Below are 27,357 nucleotides of genomic sequence, written 5' to 3' on the forward strand. Positions count from 1 at the left end.
GAGATTATTACCTTCCCTAGAACTGTTTTGAGCCCTATGAAAGATGACTCGTCTTTATTCCAAATTACAATAGGCAATGTAAAATTTCAGTGGGATTTCACTGTAGGAGGTTAAAAAAGATAAACATGTTGGTCCACATGCTGGGTGGGGGTTAAGGAAAAATAGATACTTTTATCTGAACACTTAAAAATGTTAATCATCCACGTGCAAGGTATAACTGTAAGATAAGGCAACCAACTTTTTAATATATTAGAATTTTTACATGCAAATGAGTATTGCCCTCACAAGATAATAACCTTAATGAGCCAATGCACATATTTCAATGTTAAATTATTTTGGAAGTCCCCTTTTGAAAACTTCCCTCAGAGACTTCAGAATGTTAACTCAAATTTCTCATGTTTTCCTAGTCAGAATATAAAGGATACAGCCCTCTGGAATATGATTAGGTATTACATTATAAACATGTACTAACCCTTTGACCAGGTAATTCAACTTTGAGAAATATACTAAAAGAAAATGCTGGCTGGGTGCAGTGGCTCACGCCTGTAATCCCAGCACTTTGGGAGGCCGAGGCGGGTAGATCACCTGAGGTCAGGAGTTCGAGACCAGCCTGGCCAACATGGTGAAACTTCATCTACACTAAAAACACAAAAATCAGCTGGACTTGGTGGTGGGCGCCTGTAATCCCAGCTACTCGGGAGGCTGAGGCAGGAGAATCACTTAAACCTAGGAGGCAGAGGTTGCAGTGAGCTGAGATCACGCCATTGCACTCCAGCCTGGCCGACAGAGTGAGACTCCATTTAAAAACAAAAAGAAAATCCCAGCACTTTGGAAGGCCGAGGCGGGCGGATCACAAGGTCAGGAGATCGAGACCATGGTGAAACCCCGTCTCTACTAAAAATAGAAAAAATTAGCCGGGCGCAGTGGCGGGCGCCTGTAGTCCCAGCTACTCGGGAGGCTGAGGCAGGAGAATGGCGTGAACCCGGGAGGCGGAGCTTGCAGTGAGCCGAGATTGCGCCACTGCACTCCAGCCTGGGCGACAGAGCGAGACTCCGTCTCAAAAAAAAAAAAAAAACAAAAAGAAAAAGAAATATACTATAAGAAAATGCAAATAAATGTGTATAATTTATTGGTCATGATAGTATTGTTAATACAGGTTGAGTATCCCTTATCTGAAATGCTTAAGATCAGAAGTGATTCAGATTTCAGATTGTTTTGGATTTTGGAATATTTGCATATATATGATCTTGGAAAGGCACCCAAGTCTAAACACAAAATTCATTTACGTTTCATACATACCTTACACACATAGCCCGAAGGTAATTTCATATATTTTTAATAATTTTGTACATGAAACAAAGTTTGTGTTAAGTATGTATGTGTGGAATCATCCACTTGTGGCATCATGTCAGCACCATAAGGCTTCAGATTCTGCAGCATTTTGGAGCATTTTGGATTTCAAATTTTTAGAATAGTGATGTTCAACCTGTAATAACAAAACTATTTAGACTACTAAGTGTCTTATAAGGGACTGATTAAACAAATTATGATGCATCTATGTGATAAACCACACTATATCCATTAAAAGTCATACTGTAGAACAGTTCTCAAAGTATCTTCCCTAGGCCAGCAATTCAGCATCACCTACAAACTTGTTAAAAACACAAATTCTTAGGCCCACACAAGACCTACTTAATCCATCTCTGGGCATGGGGTCCAGGAAGTTGGGCTTCAACAAGCTCTTCAGGTGATTATCATGCACGGTAAAGTTTTGGAACACTGCAGAGTATTTAACAACAATCTACTGAGACTGTTTTCCATTCTAAATTTTTAAAAGGAATGTTCCCATATAATACTCTACTTCCTTTTCTTAACATTACACACCATACAAACTCATGCACACACACAAAAGTAACCTTCACTATCCAAACTCTCACCATCCTAACAGAGTCAAATGTTTGGCTGAATCCCTCACAAATCCGAATTCTTGCTATGTATAATCCAAAATTCAGAAACTGAATACTATAGATCCAGATAATGTGACAGCCCTTGCCACTGAAAGAGATTCAGAGAACAGATATATGATATGAATTTGGGGTGGGTGCACGGGTATTAACATATCCCAGAATATTACCAATGATTCTATCCTAAAGATTGGGATTAAAAAATATTTTATTTTTTTATTTTTGAGACAGGGTCTCACTCTGTTGCCCAGGCTGGAGTTCAGTGACTGGAGTTCAGTGGCACAATCTCGGCTCACTGCAACCTCCACCTCCTGGGTTCAAGCAGTTCTCCTGCCTCGGCCTCCCAAGTAGCTAGGACTACAGGTCCATGCCACCGTGACTGGCTAAGTTTTGTACTTTTAGTAGAGACAGGGTTTCACCATGTTGTCCACGCTGGTCTCAAACTCCTGGCCTCAGGTGATCAGCCCGCCTCGGATCCCAGAGTGGTGGGCTTACAGGTGTGAGCCACCGTGGCCAGTTAGGATTAGAAGATATTTTAATTTTTCTCTTCTACTTTTCTGAATTTTATAAATAATCTTCAAATATATAATTATTCTAAATTGAAACTTAAAATTTTAAGAAATAAATGCATATCAATCATGTCAAACTAAATGACATTATTTAGAGATACCTACATATATGGTAAAAAAAAAAAAAAATGGAAAGCAAGAAAATGATGAAACAATATTGGGAGGAAAAAACATATTGAGAGGGGACAGTGATGATCTGGGGGTAAAAGTGAGGGACAAAAGGAGGGCAGAAAGGGGCACATAGAGGGCTTCAGGCTTAGTAATGTTCTGTGTAACCTAGTATGATAGGTTGCCTTCAAAAATGTCACTAACATTAGTCCCATCTCTATGGCATATGCCAATTCTCCCATCAAGCCATGGAGTCTGTTTCCAGTCTTCTTCAAAGGGGCTGACTTCGTGACTTGCTTTGAACCATAGAATACAGCTGGAATTATGCCAAGTCATTCTTGGGCACAGGACTTTAAAGACTTGGCAACTTCTGCTTTCATCCTTTTAGGGTCTGGCTGCTGTGTGTCTCAGGCTGGACTTCTGAATGCAGAGAGGTCACATGGACAATGAAAGGCCCAGACCAGAGTCCTACTGTTCCAGGCACCCAGGTGAAGTATGAAACGTGTGAGCTGAATCCATCTTGGACATGCAAGCTCCCTGCTGAATGACTGGCCCTAGCTTACATCTCATGGATCAGAACCACCCAAGGTAGCAGCCAATCCATAGAAGCATGAGAGATAATATATGATTGTTGTGTTAAGTCACTGAGTTTTGGGGTGCTTTTTTTCTTTTTAGGTACTGATAACTAAAAATTAAATTGTTTTATTTCCCATATCTTACATGTGATCATCTTTTATAGGATTAAAGTTTTAATTTGTGTCATTTTTCTCCACAGCAAATAATGTAAAAGCAATTGTTCAAATATTCAAAATACACAAATTGATTTTCTTGTGGAGCTTCAAAAAATCATTGGAGCAATAGCACGATCACTGCTTATCCATGTCAGTCCCCTTGTCATAATTAAGACTGGCCTGCACTTTCTTTTCTGTCTTACCTTTTGCCTTAACATTTTCATATTTGGGTTACAACTTAGTAAAATGAAGAAGCATACCATTGAAAAAAATATTTTAGAACAGTTTGAATAGCACAGGCATTATCTGCAAAGATGTGAATACTGACAAGCTAAACCATCTGGAACTGGCAACTTTTTAGGAATACTGTTTTGACAACTTTATCAAATTCTTCCATGAATATTGTTCCAGGTAAGTTTTTTTAAATCTCTTTTTGAGTTAACTTGACTAATGTGTATTTTCCCTAAAAATATTCATTGCATCTCAAATTCATCAGAAAAAATATGCAGTATTCTCTTACGTATAAATAGACAATAGACTGAAATATGCATAATAAAGTAACAGGAAATATCTGAGTGTTGGAAAATTTTATATATATATATATACATATATCTTACATTTTTTATTTTCTAAATTTTCCAAAATAAATGTCATTTTCAAAATGAAAAAAAAATTATGTGAAGAATAAACAAGAAACCATTGTGTAGCTTCTGTTCTAAGAATACGACAGCATCTAGCTTACTAGTCTGTCATGGCTAACAGAAACCAGTTATAAGAAAATGTGAAAACTGAATTATGTGACTTGACCACAATCTTTCCTTATGGTGGATTAGAGGTAACAATCTGTATTATTTGAACATTTGCCACTAATGTCTACAAAACAGATTAACTATAAGAAACGAGACAATCTAAGCTTTCATGAGATTTCATAAGAGCCCCAGAATAATGTTACTCAATCAATTCTAACAGTTTCATATAGACCACTTAACAGGACTGCTTTCTGATGCTGTTTATAATTCACTGTTGTCTCCAGCTTTGCGGAGGGCAGGATCTAGTTTCTCAGTCCAACAATATGCAGAGGACAAGCACACAAATACCATCCCTGTGGACACAATAATGCAGCAGCAACCACCCGGCTCCAGCCCTCCCCTTGTTGCCATTATCATAATTTATGCATCCTTGGAGACTGGAGTATAAAACAATGATTAATGCTGAGAAAGTCAACAGCATCAAAGGTTTTGAACTGACCACTGGCCTTAAAGAAGAAAATCATAGTTCAGTAACACAAATGTTTACCAACCTGATGTAAAGAATTAACTGAAAAATGAAATCACTTACCAAGCTACCACAATCATAACTATTATTGTCTTAATCCTTACACGTTTTGGCTTCCTTTTGTCTGGGTCTGGCTTTCTATGTCCCCATGTATAATCTGAGTTTTTATATATCTGTATAGCACTGGCTTTCTATCAAACTGATAATACTAAAGCTCATAAAATCACTAACGCAATAAAATTTAATAAGAGCAATAATTTGAGCTATCAGAGAATTTCATTATGACAAACACAATATAATGTTACTACCATCACTATATACTATATATGAGACAGGTCCCAATACTATATTAACAATATTGAAGATATCTTTTCGACATAGTGGAAAAGGCCATGGTATACAACATATAGAAGTAAAAATACTTTGAAAATATACAGGTTAGAAATGGATACAGCCTCTATAGAAGGGGGGAAATTAGTAATCGCAGGAGCTTTTGCAGATGCATTTACAACTAAGGAGGATTCTAGGATCCTGAACCTGGTACTAAGTCAGCAAAGGTGGAATTACATTTCTTTAAAAATGGGATATACCCTCATTTAGCTGCACTAACTCAAACACAGGATTGCCTAAGGGCTACATGACACTGAGCTATTTGTTACAATGGTGGCTTTCAAACTTTTTTATCCATTGCCCACATTAAGACACATACGACGCCTACTACATAAACACATACGCACACAGAAAGTTTCAGAAAACTATACTTGTCCTTACTATTTTCCCTGATAATTGCTGTTTTATTCCATTTCATTTTTAGAAATTCACTTCAAGACCCACTAAACTGGCTTTATTACCCACCAGCAGGTCACAACCTATTGTTTAGCAACTACTTGTGGGCCTTTCTTAACACTTAGGATGGGGGTGGGGCGGGGCAGGGAGAAAAGAAAAGAGTATTACAAACCCACTATGTGCTATCTAATATATAGTAAGACACCTTTTGTGTCCCAATTTAAGTCTCACGTCAACCCTATGAGGCAAGTAATGCTCGTTTATGTATTCATCCTTTCAACAAATACTTATTGCATACTTACTATGTGTCAGGTACTGTGCTGAACTCGGGAACAACTGAGCAGTGAATCAAACATAGTCTATACCCTCAAAAAACTAGTGTATGGAAGGAAAACATTAAATGGGAGGTAAAGGCAAAAAAGAAAAAGCACAGCATGCTTTATAAAAATACATAACAAAGAGATTCAACTTTGAGAAGAATTAAAAGGCTTCCCCACGAATTATCCCACAACTACGCTTGACGGATGCAAAGGAATTGGACAGGCAAAAGTAGGGAAAAGGAAGGTGGTCTGGGCAGACGGAACAGCACTGACTATAGGCAGACTTGAGGCAGGAAGGAATGTGGGTCAAAAGAAGAAAGAACAGAAGCCCAATATGTTGATCACTGAGCACAAGGGAGCCAGTGGTAAGAAATGAGGCCAGAGAAGGAAGCTTGTGCCAAGTCACACAGGGTCTCATGGGGCACACTAAGGACTGAGGACTTAATTCGGGTATAAAAGGAAGCCCCTGAAAAATTTTAAGCAAAAAGGAGTAAAAGGTAGGGAAAAGATCCCATGTGTCTTCCAAACATAACTCTAGCTGTTCTGTGGAGAATGGACTGGAATTAGGCAAAATGAAATATAAGATTAGTTAGGTAGCCACAGTAGCCTGAATGGGAAATGGTGCAGGACTTGATGCAGGTGACGGTGTGGGAGCTGAAGGAAGTTAACCAACTTGAGATAAGATGGTAGAACTGAATGGGAAAGGTGAGTATGTAAGAGAGAAGAGACACCAAGAGAGATGGGGGGAGAAGAGAACAATTCTCAGGTTTCTGGCACAAGAAACTCTAAGAGGGGAACCGTGTAGAATAAGCAAAACTGGGAGAATGATCCTAAGTTCAATTTGAGATGTCTATGAGAAGAAAGTCAACAAGAGCCATTGAGTAGACACTGTGGTATCATGCACCTAATAAACGTCAGAACTGAAATCTGGCCAGGTCCATTTGACGTGAAAATCAAAGTTCTTTCATAACACTGAAATGAAGATGAGAATTATCATGGTGATAAAGATGAATACAGTATGGCACCAGCTAACATTTACTAAACATCTACAATGTGCTAGGTATTCACAGTAATCCTACTGAAGAAACCGAGGCTCAGAGAGGTAAAGTAGGGAGAATTTGACAAAGGAGCAGAACCAGGACTTAATCTCAGGTCTAGACACACTCCAAAACTTATGCTCTTACACTGTAAACCACAGCACCACTCAACTCCAGAGTAGCGATAACAAGACCTTTAACTAGCAATCACTGGCTAACAACAGATTGAAAGTTCTCTGAAGGTGGGGCAGTGGTGCTCTATTCATCTTTGTAAATTCTAACAGAATATCTCAGTAGTTGTTTGCTGAATGCGATCTGAAGAGATTATGTATAGTACTTGCTGGTAAATCAATTTTTTGATTTGGAAAATCACCAATGGACTACATACTGTTAACTTTTTTTTAATAATATACCTAATTTAAATTCAAAATACACTGGTAGCTTCAAAACTGAGAAAGCCAAAGAGTAAAGAAAAGAAAGATGTCAAAACGGCTATTTTTCCAAATGGGTGTTTATAGAGTTCATCTGATTTTTAAATAACACCAGTACTACTGTAAACTGTTAGTTTATTGGAAAAGAAAAAGCTTTAGCTATCTATTCTAGTGTAAGATTAAATCATTAGAAAATAAAATAAAACCTATCTCCTTTCTAAAAGTTTACTGTTTTGGAGAAAAAGGTTAACTTCATTATGTGGTACCAAACAATAGAATAAAATTCATTTCAAGAACATAGGTTTTACCTATCTCTTATAAATTTTATTTAAAGCTAGAATGAGTAAAGTTAGTTCAAAGTTCATTTTAAAATACGTCCTATAAGAAGGCCTTCTAAGAAAGAAAGCTCGGCTCAATTTACCCGATAAATAATGAATATTTTTTAAATGGGCAAGAAGCAAGTTACCATATTTCAGAGTCTAAGTGCCACCGAGAGTAAAATGCACCATTAGTCATGAAACACCAAAACAAAAAAGAAGAGAGAGCAATTAAAGTTTGCTACCATGGTTTCTTATGTAAAATTAACTTACGCTTATTGATACAGTTCTTTAGATTTTTTATACAATACTACTACACAAACATAAAAAGTAAAATATAAGCACAATCAATTAGTGAAAGTATTCATGTTCTCAGTGCTACTGGGAACAGTGATGTCACGGCTTTTCTTAAAAAAAAAAAAAAGAAAAGAAAGAAAAGAAAAAAGAAGAAAAGCGCCACTACTGCCTCTGAGATTTTTTTCTTAAGCTGGTGACACCCATTCTGTAATGGATGCTGATCTTACTAGGGGGTGTCAACAGAAAATTGTCAAATGAAAATCAGGACTCATATTCCTTTCTCAAATGATCCTGAAATGTCAATGGTTGCAGGTGTCCAATCCTACCACCAGGACTAGCAGCCAAGTTCTCTCATGCCTAGGCAATGACATCACAACAGCTGCCTGGCTTGCAGTGTAAGACCTCATCTACTGTTAGACGCATCAGGATTTCAGACCTTCACTCCAGGAGAAAATGCGTATCTTAAAAGCCAATATAAAATGGTAAACTGTATCTAATTCTGTAAGAGTGTATATTTATCACATGTAAAGTTTCATCTAGAAAGGAAGCTGTGGTTGACTGTAATTTTGTATCCAATTTTTCACTCCTCTTTTCTGGAGAGAATTATACACCCTTGCCTGTTGGCATGTGACTTACAGTGCCCTTCTCTGTGAAAGCAGTGGCCAAAGAAATGTGAATGCAAGTGGACTGTGCCAATTTGCAGCTAAAGCTTTATGAGCTATCACATGGTTCCATCATTTTTCTTTTTCTTCTGCCATGAGAAAAGGATGTCCCAGAGGAGGGCTGCTCTTTCAGCTTGGATACCTGAGTGAGGGTCAAAGCTGACCCTAGAGCAGAGCTATAACCAAAAGGTACTGTAGGAAAGTAATGACCTTTGTTTTTCTCAGTCCCCTGAGATTTCTGGGGTCCTTTTTGTTACTTTCTTCAGGCAGCATAATCTAGGGGAAGTTAACTAATACAGAAGATCCTTGATATGAACTATGGACTCTAAAAAATTATTTCCACAACCTGGGCAACATAGTGAGACCCCTACTTACACAAAAAATACAAATATTAGCCAGGTGCAGTGGTTTGTGCCTATAGTCCCAACTTCTCAGGAGGCTGGGGTTAGAGGACTGCTTGAGCCTGAGAGGTGGAGGACGCAGTGAACCGTGATCATTCCACTGCACTACAGCACAATGACAGAGCGAGGTCCTGCCTCTGTAAGAATAAAAATAAAATAAATAAAAAATATTTCCTAATGTCCTGGGCCAGAAAGACTCCTATAAGCCACCATGTTCTCCCCCATGCCCTTCCAGCCACCGCTGCAATACACATTTCCTTTCCTTCACCTTACTTCCAGAATACTTGTATGAAACAATTCCTCACACCACATTCCATGCTACCCTTGATTCTCTTGGCTAAGGTTCTCAATATTAGCTCTTCCCTTTTCACCCTGCCTCTCAGACATGGTTCAAGATACCATCTTCCCTTGGCTTCCCATCTAATTAAACCTGTTCTCTACTCTGTCCCATCTGCCATGTTCCCAAAACCTGCAACTTCTGCACAGCCCTGTGGACAAGCATCTCACCCATTTGTCAGGTGTGAGGATTAAGCACCAACTAGATTCTCTTAGTGGGAGGCCTACCAAAAAGCATTTTTTAAACTCCTCTTTTAAACTGATGATGGGACAAAGCACTATAGAAACAGACAACGAAATACAAAGTATGACTCTAGAAATAATAATGTAAACCTAACTTAAAGCTAGAAAATAACTTCTATAATTCCAACAAACCTATGATTAATTATACAGTGTGGATTTAAAAGTATACATCTACATGTAGAGACCTTAAAAAAAAAAAATCAAAGCTTGTAATGTATGACAAATTCCTGAAAAAAATATTTTTCCATTGAAAAAGAGCTCAACACAACTCAACTAATTATGTGGGCGGATTCATATGCAGTTATTCATGCATTTAAAATTAATTATAGGTTTTCTGTACTCTACATTACACATATACACCCACATCATATGCATCCTATTTGGCCTCTTTTCTCTTTCACTTATAGTTACTGTATATCTGCCTTATAATGTTACGGTACTTGTTAGCCTAAAGTCCTAAATCTGAAAGAAAAGAAGAACTAAAATAAGATTATTTAGTGCCTTAGGAAAAAGATTTTGTTGTGATCTTGAATAATTTCATTAATGGATTTAGGCATTAGTTACCTCATAAGGAAAATGGGGATATTACTATCTTCCTCACAGAACGAATGTCATGTTTCGGAGCTATTGTAACAAACACAGACCACTGCCTGACTAGAGGGCTCTTTCCTAAAAAGGCTAGCTGGATTTCCATTTCCAGTAAAGGTGAACTAGGATTTATAACACTGTTCACGTTTTTTAAAAATAGAACACATAAATAAAAACAACTGTTCAAAGGTAACAAAGCATTACACCCCCCTGAAAAAATAATATATTATATATCTTATATATATATGATACATATATACATACACACACACACACACAAACACACACGCACACACACACACACACACAGAGAGAGAGAAAATTACACAGAATAATAAAACTCAAAAAAAAAATTTTTTTAGGCCGGGTGCAGTTGGCTCACACCTATAATCCCAGCATTTTGAGAGGCCAAGATGGGCAGATCGCCTGAGCCCAGGAGTTTGAGACCCACCTGGGCAACAGGAAGAAATCCCATCTCTACAAAAAATACGAAAATTAGCTGCGTGTGGTGGCATGCGCCTGTAGTCCCAACTACTCAGGACGCTGAGGTGGGAGGAACACCTGACCCTGGGAGGTGGAGGCTGGTGATGCAGTGAGCCATGATCATGCCACTGCACTCCAGCCTGGGCAACCAGAGTGAGACCCTGTCACACACACACACGTACACACAGACACAAAATTCTGGCATTTAAGAACATGTTTCTCCCAAGGATATGGGCTGATTACTGAAGAGGTAACTAAGAGGCTCAAAGGGGATCAGAGGTTTCAAATCCCCAACAGGATGAAGAGGACAAAACTGTAATTTTTTGCAGGACCCACAGAAGAGAAGAGGTCCCAGTAAGTGCTTTAGGCTTTGGGTTGGACCTCAAATAATTATACCTCATGAGAAGGGTAAAAAGAAAATAGATGAATCCTCAGAGACTAAGCCCATCTTCAAATCACCTAAATCCCTAATTGGGAAGGAAGGATGGATAGAGAAGGGGATGAGACCATTGCTAGCATGACTAGCCTTAAAAAACAAAATTAATATAAATCCTCTCTGGAGGAGGAAACTATTACCCTAGACCTTAAAATATACCTGTAGTTTTGAATATACAACAATTGGCACTGAATAGAAAATAACCAAGCAAACAGGGGCAAAAGAAAGGTGACAACAGAGATTCAAAGCAATAGAAACAGACCCAGAAGGGATTCAAATAACACTGGCCTCAGACACAGACGCTGAAATAACTTTGCTCAACATGAGAAAGAAAGAAAGAGGTAGAAGGGAGAGAGAGAGGGAGATAAGATGGAAGACAGAGGGGAAGAAAGTTTTAAAAGATTGAGAATTTTGCATAAAATTAAAACTGATAAATTAGATTTTAGAACTAAAAAAAAAATGCATTAAAAACTCAGTGGACAGGTTTCACAGAAAATTAGATGAGTTGAAGAAAAAAACTAGTGAACAGATAGGTCAGAAAAAAATACCCAGATTAAGCCCAAAGAGGTAACACTGAAAAACCGAAGGGAGAGTAAGTTATACATGAACTACTGTGACTAGGTCTAGCTTGAATGTCACTGGAGTCCCAGAAAAAAAAATAAAAAGAGAATCGGCTTACGAGAAATAAGAAGTAATGGTAAGAAATACCCAAAATTAATACCAAAAAATCAGATCCCAGATTCAAGAAACACTCTAAACCTCAAGCAGGACAAATGCAAAGACAGCAACACCTGCACTAATCATAGCGCAACTGCTAAAAATAAAAAATGAAAAGAAAAAAAAGTAGCCACAAAAAACAAAATTACCATTGAAGGAACCCATAAGACTTACAGACGACTTTCCAGCAGAAACAATGTAAGCCAGAAGACAATGAAATGGTATTTTAAAGATCCTGAAAGAAAGTAAATGCCAATCTAGATTTATATACCCAATGAAAATATCAAAAACCAAAGTGAGATTCTGACAAGAAGGTTTCAGAATTGCCATATAGTTTCTAAAACTCTGAATTCCCAAAGATAGGGCTCTCTTTTAGGACAAGGACCTACAGTGAAGTGAAGCTTCTGGAAGTAAAATCAAAGTTGAACAGTATAGAGACCATAGAACTGAAGTAAAGAAAAAGTTCAGGAAAAGGCAGGAGAAGGAAACAGAGCCAGGCAAGATTAGGTCGCAAATTACACGATTTTAAGCATCACAGGAAACCTTCACAAGAGATAGCTCAGTGAAGTATAACAGCTACCTACTTCTCCTCCTAAAAGTTCAGAAAAACTAATTTCACATATAAATGAGCAATAAACAAGTGTTAACGTAAGATCCTATAGGAAGTTAACACTTGTTTATTGCTCATTTATATGTGAAATTAGTTTTTCTGAAAAATCAGAATAAGATTCAGACTAATGTCCCTAGAGACAATGAAAGCATGATAGACAAACATCAACACAAAATAAAAACTGTAACCTTCCTTTCAAATTAGTTAAAATACTTTAAGAAAATTACACATGACATGAAATAATACACAAATCAGAATTACAAAAATGTAAAAATGAGGTGATAAACTCAGGGAAAAAAGTCAGACTTAAATGAAAAATATCATTTCCAATATGAAAACCAATTAGAGAAAACACAGTAACAACAACAACAACCCACAACAGATAATGCCTTAAGAGAAACAGAAGGTAAAAGGAGATAAATTCAAAAAATCCTGAGGAAATAGCTAAAAAGGATTCAAAGTAAAGTGACAAATATTGAAGACAGGAAAAGAAAATCAAACAGATGGATAATAAAGGGCAAAAGAAGAAATCAAAAGCAAGGAAACAAATACAAAAAGAAAACTGATACAAGAAATAGAAAACCTGAATAGGTATAATAACTATTAAATAAAAGGAACACATAATTAAGACATGTTTAATGAAGAAAACTACAAGCTCTTACGGCTTCATTAGTGAGTTCTTCCAACCTTTTAAGGAACAACACATATCAACATCACACCAAATTTTCCAGAGAATAGAGAAAGAGGAATCATTCATTTTATGAGGCCAGTAAAACCTTGATACTAAAATCTAAGGACAATGCAAGAAAGGAAATTTATCCCTCATTTAAACATTGATGTGAAAATTCTAAACAATATTTTAGCAAAAGGAATGGAGCAATATATTAAAGAATAATACATGACAACCAACTTGAGTTTATTCCAATAACACAAAGGAGATGTCTTAATCTGATAAAGGGTATCTATCTTAAAAAAACTGTGTCTCACCTGAATGTTCATCAAAATGGATAAGCAAACTGTAATATTTATACAAGGAATGCTACTTACCAATAAAAAGAATAAATTGCTGATAGGTGAAGCAATATGGATGATTCTCAAAAAATCTTTATGTTGAGTGAAAGAAGCCAGAACCAAGAGAATTCCATTTCTATAAGGAAATGCTATAGAATACCATTTCTATAAGGTTTAAGAAAAGCAAAACTAATATATGGTAACATACATCAGAACAGTTGTTGTCTCTGGTGGGGTAAAGGAATTGGAAATAACTAGAAGAGTATATGGGAAACTGAGCTACATCTTGATTGAGGTGTTAATTACACAGGTGTATACATGTTTCAAAATTAAAACTGTATGCTTAAGATGTGTTCATTTTACTATATGTGAATTATAAATCAATCAAAAAACTCAATTAAAAAACCTATAGCCACCATCGTACTGAAAGGTGAAATGTTGAAAGTTTTCCCTTCAAAACAGAGAAAACAGGGCCGGGCACAGTGGCTCACACCTGTAATCCCAGCACTTTGGGAGACCGAGGGGGGCAGATCACCTGAGGTCAGGAGTTCAAGATCAGCCTGGCCAACATGGTGAAACCCCATCTCTACTAAAAATGCAAAGCAATTAGCCAGGCATGGTGGCAGACACCTGTAATCCCAGCTACTCGGGAGGCTGAGACAGGACAATCACTTGAACCTGGGAGGCAGAGGTTGCAGTGAGCCGAGATCACACCACTGCACTCCAGCCTGGGTGACAAGAGTGAAATTCCATCTCAAAAATGAATTTAAAAAAAAAAAAAAAAAAAAAAAACAGAAAAGAATAGGAATTCCTGCCATCATCAATCCCATTAAACATTATACTGCTGGTCCTAAGCCCATGTAATAAAGAACAAGAAAGGAAGGCATAACGATTAAAAGAGGAAATAAAACTATTATTTGCAGACAACATGATTGTGTCTGGAAAAAACACAATATTTACAGATAAATTATTGGAATCAACAAGACAGCTTAGCAAATGTGCTGGATACTACGTCAGGTTTCAAAATTTAACTATATTTCAACACATCCACAAATATTTAGAGTATGAAATTCAAAGATACCATTTACAATAGCAGAGAACACCAAATGCCCAGAAACAAATATAATGAAAATAAGCAAGACTTATATACGAATATCTATAATAAGTGAAAGAAATGACAGAAGGACCTAAATTACATAAAGGAATCTGTCATGTTCATTATACAGTCTTCATGTGAAGACCAAATATGTAAATAATCAAATCTACTCACATTTATATCAATTCAATGAAATCCCAATACAAATCTTAGCAAGGCACTTTAAGGGAAATTAACAAACCAATTCAAAAATTATATGAAACTACAAAGACCAATAATAACCAAGAAAAAACTTTTAATAATAACAAAATGGGAAGACTTAGTCTACTAGATATTAGAACTCATTATAAAGCTTCAATAATTCATTCAGCTGGTAGTGGTACAATAAAGAGACCAGGAAGAGACCCCTGCATACATGGACATTTGATTAATGAAAGTGGCAATGCGGAAAAGTAGAGAAAGGATGATCTTTGCAATAAATAGTGCCATGTCTACTGAAGATTCATATAGCAAAATAATAATAATCCCAGCACTTCGGGAGGCTGAGGTGGGCAGATCAACTGAGGTCAGGAGTTCAAGACCAGCCTGGCCAACATGGTGAAACCCCGTCTCTACTCAAAAGTACAAAAATTAGACGGGCATGGTGGTGGGCAACTGTAATTCTAGCTACTCGGGAGGCTGAGGCAGGAGAATCTCTTGAACCCTGGAGGCGAGAGGTTGCAGTGAGCTGAGACCATGCCACTGTACTCCAGCCTGGGTGACGGAGTAAGACTCCATCTCCAAAAATAAAAATAAAAAAACAATAATAATAAGTGAGGTGATGGACATGTTGATTCACTTGATTTAATCATTCCACATTGTACACATATATCAAAACATCATTGTACTCTATAAAATATATAAAATTATGACATCAATTAAAAATAATATTAATTTTTAAAAGAGTGGAAAGATAAGGCACAGAGTGGAAAATAAATTATAGCACATAACCAAATAAACTATCTAGAGTATACAAAGAATTCCTTAAAAATAACAACAAAACAACATAGCCAAATAACCAGCAGGTACATTAAAAGATGTTCAGCTTCACTGGTAATCAGGAAAATGCAAATTAAAACCAAAGCAAAATATACTACACATTCATTCAGAATGGCTAAAATTAAAAAGACCTTTAATAGTAAGTGTTGGTGACAATATAGAGCAAGAGGAGCTCACACAGCAGATGAGGATGCAAATCAGTTCCACCACATTGGAAAACTTGGCATTTTATGCTAAACATATACATACACTATGACCCAGAAATTTCACTCCTATGTACATACCAAAGAAAAGTGGGAGTATATAAACACCAGATATATTCACTATAATGTCATAGTTGCATTATTTGAAATAACCAAAACCAAAGGGGAAACATAAACGTCTACAGACAGTAGAATGGATCAATTGTGGCATATTCATATTATGGAATAGCATATAGCAATGAAAAGGAGCAAACCACAGTTGCACACAACAAGGATAATCTCACAAATATAATTGTTGAGCATAAGAAACCAAGTAAAATATTAAATATACTCATGACTCCATCTATATAACTCCATGTATATATGTTCAACAACAGGTAAAAATGATCAATGTTATTAGAAGTTAAGATAATGGTTTTAGCTGGGCACATTGGCTCACACTGTAATCATAGCTACTCAGGAGGGTGAGGTGGGAAGACCATTTGAGCCCAGGAGTTCAAGACTAGCCTGGGCAGCACGGCAGGAAATTAGCCAGGTTGGGGGTCTGGGGGAGCAGTGCATGCCTGTAGTAACGACCACTCAGGAAGTTGAAGTAGGAGGGTTCTCTGAGCCCAGGAGTTTGAGGCTACAGTGTGCTATGACTGTGCCACTGCACTCCGGTCTGAACAACAGTGAGACCTCATCTCAAAAAAAAAGGAAAGGAAAGAAAAAAAACAAAAGGTAATGGTTCTCTAATTGAGGGAGTGGTGTTTGGAAAGACACATAAGGATGGCTGGCAAGATGCTTATTAATGTTCTATGTCTTGACCTGGATGTTTTAACTTTGTGATAATTTATCAAGCTGTTAACTTGTATTTGTGCATTTTTCTGTTTGTTCCTTTTTTTATGTTATAAAAAAGTTTTTCTAAACATAAAAACAAAAACAGTTAGCTGGAAAAAATTAGAATTTTACACTTTTTGGCAGACAATTTTTTTCTCCACAAATTCCTCGGGGGGAAAAATGTGAAATTTCCTATAATGATCAAATGAGAACCCTGCCAATTCCTAATTCCCAGGACCTACTGAGCTTTTTTAGGCATAATATATGAATTTCAGAAATGGTTAGTAAAAAAAAAAAAGTCATCATGAACTTCACTAGCAGTAAATATTCCTGAATTTGCCTCCATGTTTGATTTAATTATTTAACTGGGAAAAAGAAATAGCCCATATATTTTTCTGCACCTAAGCTTTCTAGTAAGCAAATGAGAGATACTCACTTTTCAGATTTTAGGAATATCTTTTGTATTGATAACTCACACCAATGGGTCTTAAAACCAGGTTCAGGCCAGGCACGGTGGTTCATGCCTATAATCCCAGCACTTTGGAAGGCCAAGATGGGCAGATCACAAGGTCAAGAGATCGAGACCATCCTGGCCAACACACTGAAACCCCATCTCTAACAATACAAAAATTAGCTGGGCATGGTGGCACATGCTTGTAGTCCCAGCTACTCGGGAGGCTGACAGGAGAATTGCTTGAACGTGAGAGGCAGGGGGGTTGCAGGAAGCCGAGATCCCGCCGCTGCACTCCAGCCTGGCGAAACAGCGAGACTCTGTCTCAAAAAAAAAAACAGGCTCAAAGAGAATACAGTTGTCTATTTTTTTATTATCACTACTGTTAAATGAACAAACGCTTGATTTTTAAATCCTTGATACAGATTGAGACATTTGATATATCTTTGCCAAAAGAAAATAGATAAAAGGAATCTACCTCCTCCGCAATTCAGCAAGCACCAAAAGAAGTTAATTTATTCAACACATAAGGGTCACAAAAGAATAATAAAAGCAGTCATCATTTACTGAGCTTTACTGTGTTCTGGACACTTGCTAAGTATATAAGAAACTCACTTCATTCTCACAACAATACTATGAGGAGGAATAAATTATTTTCCCCCATTTTACAGATGAGGAAATTGAGGCTTAGAGACAACAAATAATTTGCACAATTAATAAAGCAAGTAGCAGAGGCAGCTTTCAATCAGTTCACTGGTTTGGTGTGAAATACCTGATTTCTATTTTCTACTTTGTGTCTTTTTTTATTTTAAAATTTTAAGCCTAAGGACTATGAAATGCAGAGAACATGTGTGTATAAGCTTACACATATACACACGCATAGGGATTTTAAAGGCCCCAAACTACTCACACGTCATAAGCCCTGTATATAGCTCTGCACCAGAACAGAGCTTAGGTTTTCTCCAAGAAACAAAACGACTTCTCAATGATAGACGAGCAAGCCAAAGCACCGCATATAGTAAGTCTACAAAGCATTAACTGGATTAATTAGCAAGGGATTTGAGAAGCAGCTTGGAGCTAGGAAACCAAAACACTAAATTGTTTAAATACTTTGGCAAAAGATCAAGGTTTCTAGGCAGCGCTGGGTCTCCTTCCATCCTTTTCGTTCCATGTTTTAACACATTTAACCTGTCTGAGGTAGTTTTTCATGAGATATGAATGACATTGTCAAAATACCAAAAAGAAAAGAGAATTTAAAAAATACTGCAAGCTGTTACCAATTCTGCCAACAGGCAAGAGCCCAGGCAACATTAATTACAAATCAATCGCTTAGGACATAAACAGCTCTTACCACTGGTAAACTCTCCCTCTAAAATAACTTGCTCTAGAGGAAAAAAACAAAGCAAATGTCTCTTCTATTATACTTGGTGAACTAATCAGGACAAAGAAACAAAGTAAAACAGGAGAAAATGCACCAAATAGCAAACATGAAAAAGGAATCCTAGCTAGATGAACGCCCGGAATGCTACCGGAATAGCACTGTCATTTAGAAATAACGAAGAGGAAGTGGTCAGGGTAGGGACACTAGCTGAATGGGTTTCTGGTTTCCAGGAAGTAAGAATTTTTACAACGCAGCTGATTTTCACAAACACATATGGCAGCAAATTGATAAAAGAAGGCTTTCAACAATACAATCATGGGAGAGGTGGGGGGAATCTGTGTCCCTCTAGTAATGAAGGTCGTTTTATAATGGTCAAGCACACTCATCACAGCCCTCACCACCACCACACACAACTATCCAATCATAATAATAGACTTCAAAAATCAAAGGATCCTTCCAGAAGTCTAATTCATCTAGACCCGATCCACAAACTACTGTTAGTTTCCCTAACTCTTTATCTTGGATATCTGCATTTTCCTCTTGATTTCCAGGAAAAAAAAAATTGCAAAAACCTAAGTACCTTTCTACTGCAAAAACTCTCAAAACACACTTTTCCACCACACACTTCATTCACTCCGATAGAAAAAAATTAGTAGAAAAGAATCACTAACTTTCCCTCACAATATATTCTGACTTCTGTTAGGTCCTTTGGATTTCCTGAGGATATGGTAAAAAGTGGTATATGGTACATACGCTATATAAAAGTGGGGAGAGCTTCAGCTATGAAGTCTGGCAAAAGTGGGACGGTTAGGGGTCATTTTCTTAACCTCCCTCAATAAAATGAGGAAGAAGGGCTATCTCGGAATTTGAGAATGAAAGATCTATGTGTAAAGCATCCAGCAGGGTGTCTGACACACAGTAGGTGCTTGGCAGTTACTATTATTATTTCTCCTTGGTTCTGGGGACATGGTATGTTAAGTTTCAGGATAACATAAACTCTTTCCTGAACCAGAAATTTTATTGACAATTAGATAAACAAGCTGCTGGCAGATTATGGTAGGGTGCTATCTGTTGATCTTGAACAAAATTTACCTCAGTATGTTCAGGGCACCGTCTCCAAAGGTTTCACAACACTCTCACATCAACTGTGCACTTTCATAAAATAACTATGAGGAAAGGCTAATGGGCAATAATACCCCTGGGCTCGCATATGAATTAACAAGACTGAAGGAAATCAGGGAGTTCACAGTGCAGCCAAGCTCACACAAATTTCTTGACTATGGGTATTTTATTCACCAGACTTGGCTTACCATGAGAGAAAAAGTAACACAAGTTCATTTCTTCAATCAAATTATAGAGGGGAAAATGTGGTTAAGAAGAAAAAAGCTAATATAGTTTTTTACAAAAATAAAAAGGAGAGGATATATAATAAAATACCGAAAGAAAGGTGGCCAAAAAGGTGGTTAGGTAAAATATATTATAGTTTGAGTCTAAGTTTTTAATATTTCATATTAGAGAATTTTTAAGTGACTTAATATCACATGCTATTCATTTCAAATTTGAGGAAATATTAAAATGTTAATGCATATAACAAATTTTTATACATCATTTTTAATGTTATCTTACAAATCAAAGTTGTTTATTCACATTACAAAATTTACCAGACTTTTTCAAAAGAAGTTCATTCTCTTTCTGTTTCATTTAACAGAGAATAATTTACAAAAATAATAATATAAAATGTTTTGGATTATTTATTGTAAAAAATAGGCTACAATACAACTACATTTCTGTTATCTTCTATAGTTCTCCTACTAAACATATATTGAATACCTACTATGAGGAAAGTACTCTGAATACCTCATATTATTACATTTCTTATGCCATTAAATTCTCAAGATAATAAAATAGTCAGGGGATAGTAATTCCATATTACTGATGAGAAAACTGAGATCCAAAAAGGTCAAGTGCCTTGTCCAAGTCAGTTTACTGGGCAAGAAAGGGTCAGGATTTAAACTCCTCCCAACCAAGGATAAAGCCTGTATATCTTATGTTTTGCATGCTGCTTTCTATGTTCCTAGATTCTCTGCAATTAGAATAATCAAAGGGATCCCACCATTCCGCTACATTCACAGACACCAGTGTCTCATCACTCAACAAAGATACTTCACAATTAGCACCCCCTTGCCTGCTCCAAAGAGGATCGAGCATCTTTCAACAAACCAGGTCAAGTTAAAGGAGAAAACACAACTTCAGAATAGTCTTGTTGCATTAGCAATAACCCAGAAACAACCAGATACCTATCCAGGGCTAAGGTATGGACACAAACATTATATGTATGTAGTTGTTCTGAAAACTGAAAAACCAAACTACTTTAAAATTACTGTTCAACCAGATACTACTATCCAGGGTTAAGGTATGAATAAAAATGTTATACATATGTAGTTTTTCTGAAAACTGAGACACCAAACTATTTTAAAATTATTGTTCAACACTATATAAAGAAAGGCTAAAAGCACAATTTGGGAGCCCTGATTCTATCAATGGCAATCTCAACCTAAACCTCAAGGTCAGCACTTCTTTTCTTAAAGAAAAGGAAAAAATTAAGAAAGCTGAGAACCTGCCCAAATGTAAAGACCAAGAAAAACAGTGCTAGTCTACTTTGACTTCAGCTAATCCAACCTGATGACATAAAACATATAAACCAATGTAATTTCTACATCATTCTGACACTGCTCCTGCACATGTTGTGGCAAAAAGACTGTACTATTTCTTTCATTCCTCCTATGAAACCTCTATGATGGGACCCATTAATAATCCCATTTTTAAAATAAAAATATGAAACAGCTTGTACATCCTATCATCACACAACTTATAAACTGGCTATACCAGAACCAGAATTTCACCAAGCCATACTATTGCAAAACATTGTTCCAACAGAGAAGTTGAGCATTCCAGAAACACAGCCTAACCATTAACCTTAAGCAGAGCTACTATAGACAGAGGCAGCACAGTACAGGCCTAGAATCGAATCAACAATCCACTACTTACTAGCTGTATTACCTTAAAGCAAGTTACTTCATCTTTCTGTGCCTTGGTTTGTAACACTTATAAAATGAGGACAATAATTAATCTCTTATGGGCTCCAGGAAGAATAAGAAAAAATACACACATACTTGTTCATCTGTATATATATGTATATGTGTACATATATGTGTGTATATATATAATATGTGTATATATATATAAAGCAAATAGAAGCTTAACAAATGTTAAGTTACAGTCACGAGCTTTGCTACATTTCAATACTCAGTTACAACAAAAATGATGATACTTGAGGAGCAACTGCAGAATCTGCTAGTGCTTTAACTGAATCCTTAGAAAACTGAAATATGGGCAAGTTAAAAAAAATAGCCATATCAAGAATCATTAGTCACAATAGATCAGACCCAAAGATTTCCCAAATGTCCTTAAATTGCATTAGATATGTTGGCCAATCATTCAAGGCAATACCTGGACAAGAAAACCTAACAAAGAAAATTTCTTTTTCCTTCTACATTCAGTTTCCTTGTACAGTGGCAAGTAGGATCCAATTATGGATTTAGACCCTCAGGAAGCCCTACCTAGGAAAACCTCATTCTAAAAGAAAATCATTTCACCCTCCCTCAGTGGCAGTGCCCAAACCCTCCCACTGTTTCCTCAGTTTGCAAATACCACAGATAACGGAAATATTTTATTTATAGGGAAGTCCGTAGCACATTTAAGTAGAAACAATCTTTTTAGGTGTATTATCATCTCCACAAAAAGCCACACACAGGCAAGAGCCATATCTTTTCCATGCAGACATGTTTCATTCTGCTCACGCGGAAGGGGCAGTGCAGCAGAGCACCTGGAGGCCACAGGGACCATCCAGGTCTGGGCTGAGTCGCATGCTCGAATCGACCTTGGGCACAGACAAAAAGTGTCTGTTAGCGGTGGGAAGCCAAGCTTGAAAGATCATATAGACCACTTTGAACCATTACCAAGATAAGTGGTGAACAAAGGAAGCCAGCAGAGGCAAAGCCATGATGAAAGAGATGAAGCCACACTGGAGCATGACTTTCCGGTTCCAGTTGGTTCTCATGAAGCCCAGCTGGTTTTGCTTCCTGTTCTTCACTGTACAACAGACCTCTCCACCTCTATCCCTCCCTTCCTGAGCTAGTTTTAGTGAAATTCCACCCCTTGGATTCAAAAATGCCTTAACAAGGACATTAGCCCACTGCCTGGCACACAGAAGGGATTCAATTAAACACATGTAAAAAACAGGAGTACAAACCTTATAAAATACCTGATGTTAGATGGGGCATTCTCATAATTACAGTTTCCTCAACAGACAGGCCGATTTCCCTTAATCCACTTATCCAATAATTGTTAAGGAAATAAACAGTATTTGACACAACACGACACTTCATTCCAATTTATCATCTAATAATAATTAAGTATTCAAAGCTTACAATGAAAGCACAGCTCCGCAGTTCATATTGTTCTTTTAAATTGAATAATTTGGAATCCTATGAAGAGTTCCACCTTACAGCAGATTCCCTCATTCTTGTGCAAATACAATCTGTCTATCAACATATTAGCATTTCAATCACCCTTGTTTTTTTCATAACTGGGAGAAGCTGTCTTCATTTATTCCTATTGAGCATCTACCACCTATGAATTATTTCTGAAGCTAAGCAGTAAAATTGAGAGAAACTGAAACTATTTTCAAAAATAAATGTAGGACACTGGTTCCAGTTGCATACTCCCAAATAGTATAAATGTTCTTTAATGATTAATTTACTTTAAGATGAAAATAATTTCTTTTGAATTAAATTGTTATAATAGTTAGAAATGGAACACCAACCCCATGTTTCAAAGGTTTTTGTCTTTTTTTTTTTTTTTTTTTTTTTTAAGAATTCTGGATCAATTTATATTCCTGGAGTAAATACATCCACCACTCAAAAAAAATTTTTTTAAGTCCCCTTTAAGCATCCCTTTAAGGTACTGACCATAAATGGTGTAATTTGCCCTGGACATCATTAAAATGTAAAGTTAATGAGGATTCAGCTGAAAACAGAAGGAATGTAACCTATTTTCAGGCAAAAGTTCTAACACAGCAATCAGAGGAAAAAGCTCTTTGATGTTTCTTTGTCTCTTCTCATTAATTTTTTTTGTCTCAAAAAAAAAAAAAAAAACAGACTATTTAAACTTAAAAAAAAGCACCAAAGTTTAAACATGATAATTATAACAGAACTCCAATGAGGTCGTTAGAATTTTTTATGAGATAAACAAGAATCAGTCATATATACATGGAGATAACACCACCTACCTGGCAGAGTGATTATAAGTTTTACAAATATTGTAAGTAAAATGTATAGCAGAATAGCTGACACATGAAAGGTACTCACTTATATTATCTCCCTCTTTGTCACACTCTGTCCCCAAGGGCCTAGCACAGTGCTGGTACAAAAATAGTAATCAAAGAGTCACCATTGTTATTATTATCACATATGCTGTATTCTTTTTCCTACTGAAGAACTCACTATATTAACCCTAACCTTCTTTCCAAGATTTATGCAAGACTCAGCACCTTCTGTCACTAGGCAGGTGGGGCATTATCCAAATAACTAGCATGGAGTAAACAGTCCTGTGTGACATTTTATCATGTGAAGTGCCTACACAGGTATAAATATTGTATCTTTTCTGGTTTTATTGCCTCATTTTACAATTATGCTACTAAAGAGCAAAATAGCACGCAGAATGTTAAGTGGCATTCTGCTGCTTGGAATTTCATCCCAAGGCTCCATTCAGAATAACAAATGTGGGAGCTATTTCATCTCTGCTCTATTGTGAAGAAAGTCATCACCTTTACTTGAATATATACGAGAGTTTGACTTTCTGCATCCCATTTTGTGCTAGGTGAAATCTTAAACCAAATGTGATCATTACCAAGGTGATGTCATTAAGGAAGTAGTATAGTGCTTTCCAGAGAGACCCTACCCTACACTTTGTTATTGTTATACCAATTCCATAATCCCAGTAAACAAAGCCTAATCAGCAATAAGTGCATCTATCCAAGATGATCCACCCTTAAATACCACGAGAATTTAAAATTTCTCTTCACCCAAACAAAAAATTACAAATTCAATAAACTAATCACAGTTATTTTAAATGTTAAGAGACCATCAAAGTAATGTTTCTCCAGTAATTGTCATTTTAAAGGCATTTCCACATAAATTACCTAATTTTCAGTGGTTTGTTAATTCCATAAATATTCACTAAATCTTCTTAATATTGAAATCTGGTCATACAGTGGTGAAGAAAATACTGGGTGATCTCTACCCTCACAGAGTTTAAGGTCCAGTACAGAAGCTCAAATGAATAACTGCACAAGTAACGTAACTATAAGCTATGATAAGTGCCACAAGACCATACAGTGTAAGAACAAGCTTACTTTAGGGATCTGAAAAGGTTCCCCCCTAAGGATGATTTAATGTCTGAAGTGAGACCTGAAGGAATGGGAGAATGAGGTTGGTTTGGGGGGGTGGGGGGAGGTGAGAAAAAGGTTTAAGATGATGATAGTTGAGAAGAAATACCTAGTTTCTAAAGACATTTAGGTAAATCAATCAAATTTTTCTGATATATTGAATACAGAGAGTGAGCAGGAAGACAGGTGACCAGGATTAAGGCAGTAGGTTTTTAGTTTGCATACTGGATTTTTTAAATGTGCTGCTCAGTGGAAGGGGACCAGAGCTTCATTCAGTTTAATGAGCAGATCATGAGTTAGAATTCAGACATTTTGAATTTCAGATACTTTTCAGGCATCCAAACGGGTTGAGAGCTCAGAAGAAATGTTTCATACCTCATTCATTTATTCAACATGCAATTCCCAAGAAACAATTTGTATTAAGTCCCATGTTTCTCATTAGGGAAAAGAAGGTGAACAGGATGCTCAGCTGTCCTTTGAAAGAAACAAGTGAGTTGACAGATGTGTAGAAGTACACTGGAATTCAAAGGAAGGAAAGACTGAGTCTGTCTGGACAATCAGGGATGGCAGCATGAAGAAAATTATCTTGAAGATAAATGCCAATTCCTCCAATGGGGAAAGAGAAAAGACATTTCAGACAAAGAAACAGCATCTGAAAATGATAATTACTTTGCAGCGGCTGCAAGTACAATGTATGAGAGGTGAGCAGTAAAAGAAAAAACCATGAGGACCAAATTTGCAGAAATACAGAGGATTAAGAGAATATTAATGTTACAGCTCTTTCAGAATTTGTCTAGGTTTTCTGGTTTACCAGGAAAAAAAAAAAGAGAGAGAGAGGGAGAGAGAGAGAATGCTATGAACAAATGTGTGCCAACAAATTAGATATATGAAATGGACAAATCCCTAGAAAAATATAAACTACTAAAACTGAGTCAAGAAGAAATAGAAAATCTGAATAGACCTATAGCAAGAGATGGAATTACTAATTTGAAAACTTCCCAACAAAACAGACAAACTCAGATGACTTTACTGGAGAATTCTATCAAACATTTAAAGAAGAAGGAATACCAATTCTTCATAAACTCTTTCAAAAACTAAAATATGAAGAAAAACTTTCCGATTCATTCTGTAAGGCCAGTATTATGCTGATACCAAAAGCAAACAAATATAAGAAAACTAAAAATGCAAAAATACTCAATATATTAATAGTAGCAAACCAAATCTAGCAACACAAAAAAAGGATTACACACCATGACCAAGTGAGATTTATCCTAAGAATGCAAGATTGGGTACTTGCATTAGAGCCAGGACTGCCCTTCCCATGATAGCAGGATGCAGTAGTTCCCCAGGTCCCTTCCTCAGCAAGAGAGATAGCCACTCAAGAAAACACTATGAAAGATACTGACATCAAAAAACAACTTTATACCCATATTTTATGCATATTTTCAATTATCCTAAGTGTCTTCATTCCATCATTCTTCTTGGAGAACTTCTCAATATTGTAAACATACTTGACATGGTTGTACATATGTTCTGGTTTTGTAGCTGCTGTCAATCTAGTATTATATTTAGTAGTGAAACCAAATGCATCCTCTAAAAAGTTCATTATCACACAAGGTAACTTGATTTTTGAAATGCTGTATCTACCTTCTTTTGTCCTGTTTCTCCTTCCATGTAATTTTTGTTCCATATGGAGCTAATAGAGTTGGTGTTGGAAACATTTTTATTTGCAGTCATTTTGTCTACTTTTACCACTGTACCTTATGTTTGTTAGAACCAAATCTCAAAAGCATGGCTTAGAGTTTTCAGCAGAAATGGAATTACAGCCATTTGGGAGCATAGTCTCCAGATCATTACAATTTCTAGTTTTCTAGGAGCATAACTTGAAGCACTGCCTATACCACTGAGTGGAGAAAGACCATAGCAGGTATGGCCCATATGCTTGGAGCGACCTTTAGCAACATGGATGGACTTGTTATTTTACCATTCTGGATATACTGGAATATAAAGCAATTTCTATGCGAGAACAATTAATTGGAGCAAAGGGAGAAAATATTCCTTTGTATAGATTCCATAGGGCTGTGCAAAAATGTATATAACCAAAGTCAAGTAGTTCCATTACAGCACTGTTTTATGTAGTTACAACATGAAGTAATTGTAGCTTTTTAAACCATGAAATTCCTTGGAGATTGTATCTTCTAGTTAAAATAAAGTACTTATGATAGAATTTTTAAAAACAATAATGCAAGGTTGGTTTAACACCCAAAAATAGATTAATGTAATAAGCCATACCTAGAGAATGATGAACAAAAATCACACAATCATCTCAAAAGACACAGAAAAATCATCTGACAAAATCCAACATCCTTTCATAATAAAAAAAATTCAACAAACTAGAAACAAAACCGAACTTCATCAAGCTGATAAAGGGCATCTAAAAAACCTATAATTAATATCATAATTATGCCAAAAGACTAAATATTTCTCTTTAAGATGAGGACAAAGAAAAGAATATTCATTTCTGCTACTTCTATTCAAC

The 27,357-nt window shown here is 36.5% G+C and overlaps 1 protein-coding gene and 2 pseudogenes across 12 annotated transcripts in view; 2 read left to right on the plus strand and 1 right to left on the minus strand.

Moving 5' to 3' along the window:
- Nucleotides 1-27,357, minus strand: part of DENND1A (DENN domain containing 1A) — a 544,832-nt gene that overhangs the window by 432,885 nt on the left and 84,590 nt on the right. The gene's annotated exons all lie outside the window — the stretch shown is intronic.
- On the plus strand, nt 25,585-25,641 carry LOC116270145 (annotated as a pseudogene).
- Nucleotides 26,210-26,852, plus strand: LOC101012442 (annotated as a pseudogene).

This window comes from Papio anubis, chromosome 13 (genome assembly GCF_008728515.1).
Source record: "Papio anubis isolate 15944 chromosome 13, Panubis1.0, whole genome shotgun sequence".
Taxonomy (NCBI): domain Eukaryota; kingdom Metazoa; phylum Chordata; class Mammalia; order Primates; family Cercopithecidae; genus Papio; species Papio anubis.